At 46.9% G+C, this 1,953-nt stretch overlaps 1 non-coding gene across 1 annotated transcript; it reads left to right on the top strand.

The window, feature by feature from the left end:
* The first annotated feature begins 1,125 nt into the window (after positions 1-1,125).
* On the top strand, positions 1,126-1,207 carry trnas-cga (transfer RNA serine (anticodon CGA)). The gene has a single exon. It is a non-coding gene; the product is annotated as a tRNA-Ser (tRNA).
* Positions 1,208-1,953: the final 746 nt, after the last annotated feature.

Genomic DNA, 1,953 nt, shown 5'->3' with positions numbered 1-1,953 from the left:
ACAATGTGGAAGACTGCCCAGGTATGTCCTGTCCACAAAAAGCAGGACAAATCCAATCCAGCCAATTACCGCCCCATCAGTCTACTCTCTACTCTCAATCATCAGCAAAGTAATGGAAGGTGTCATCCACAGTGCTGTAAAGTGGCACTTACTGACCAATAACCTGCTCATTGATGCCCGGTTTGGGTTCTGACAAGAGCACTCGGCTCCCGACTTCATTAAAACCTTGGTCCAACATGAACAAAGGAGCTGACCACCAACATCCTGGGTGTTACCATTGAACATAAATACTGTGACAACAAGAGAAGGTCAGAGGCGAGGCATTCTGCGTCGGGTGTCTCACCTCCTGACTCCCCAAAGCCTTTCTACCATCTACACGGCACAAGTAAGGAGTGTGATGGAATACTCTCCACTTGCCTGGATGAGTGCAGCTCCAACAACACTCAAGAAGTTCGACACCTTCCAGGGCAATGCAGCCCGCTTGATTGGCACCCCATCCACCACCTTAAACATTCACTCCCTCCACCACCGGCGCACCGTGGCTGCAGTGCGTACCATCTACAAGATGCACTGCAGCAACTCACCAAGGCTTCTTCAGCAGCACCTGCCAAACACGCAACCTCTTCCACCTAGAAGGACAAGCACAGCAGGCACATGGGAACACCCCCACCTCCAAGTTCCCCTCCAAGTCACACACCATTCCGACATAGAAGTGTATTGCCGATCCTTCATCGTCGCTGGGTCAAAATCCTGGAGCTCCCTCCCTTACAGCACTGTGGGAGCACCTTCACCACACGGACTGCAGCGGTTCAAGAAGGCGGCTCACCACCACCTTCTCAAGGGGCAATTAGGGATGGGCATTTAATGCTGGCCTTGCCAGCGCACCCACATCCCATAAACGAATTTAAAAAATCCTATCAGCATATCCTTCTATTCCTTTCTCCCTTCCTCTTAAATGCATCTAGTAGTATTTACCTCAACTACTGCATTCTTAGCGCTCTTTGGCCAAAGAAGTTAATCCTGAATTCCCTGCTGGATTTATCGGTGAGTATTTATGACCTGTCTTCTCTGAGCTAGCTCCTGACTCACTCACAGTAGGAAGCATTCTCTCACTGTTTAAGTGCAGCTGCGATGGCCGAGTGGTTAAGGCGTTGGACTCGAAATCCAATGGGGTTTCCCCGCGCAGGTTCGAACCTTGCTCGCAGCTACTTTGATGCAATTTTTTTATTTCATCGGCTCCCTGTGGCGATCACTGGACCCGAAATTGATCAGAATACCCTCCACTGCACTTTATTACACTGATTAACCCAAAGTTCCAATTGAAACGCTAATAATTTATCGGCATCAATTAGATATTGTGGATTTGTTGGGAACTAGTGAGCAATACACACACAAAGCAGCAGCAAAAATACTAATTATAAAGAGCCCTGCAGTGTTTGGTATGGAATCACCTTCAGCTGCTAAGTGGGAACACGGTTTGGTTTTGTAAAACTGAACACGAATTAAAAAGTGTGTAAAAAGACCGTGGCAGGACTCGAACCTCCAATATCCTGATAACCACAGAAATTAATATCAAAGCCTGACGTTTTATCCATTAGGCCACGCGACCAGTAGGAGTAATTTGTAGATCAGCGCCATCTGTGGACAGATAGACACAGGGTCAACCTTCCAGTTCCTTGAGCTCTCTGCAGAACTAAGGTTTTGTCGCTTTGCTTCAAAGTATTACAGCTCCAATCTTTTCAGCAAATAGCAAAATTAAGAACCGACCCACACCATCAAAAAGTAAATGGCCCTTATGGGGATCGAACCCACGACCTTGGCATTATTAGCACTACGCTCTAACCTACTGAGCTAACCGACCTGTTTGAACTCTTTTTACTGTTAAATTCAATTTATGTTGATTTTTGGTTTTTTTCAGTTGTCAGTGCTCCGATTTCCTCCCACAGTCCTAAG

The sequence above is a fragment of the Somniosus microcephalus genome, unplaced genomic scaffold (genome assembly GCF_052327205.1).
Source record: "Somniosus microcephalus isolate GS21.2 unplaced genomic scaffold, FLI_Smic_1.0 unresolved_chr8, whole genome shotgun sequence".
Lineage (NCBI taxonomy): Eukaryota > Metazoa > Chordata > Chondrichthyes > Squaliformes > Somniosidae > Somniosus > Somniosus microcephalus.
This window is presented reverse-complemented; position numbering and strand designations above follow the sequence as displayed.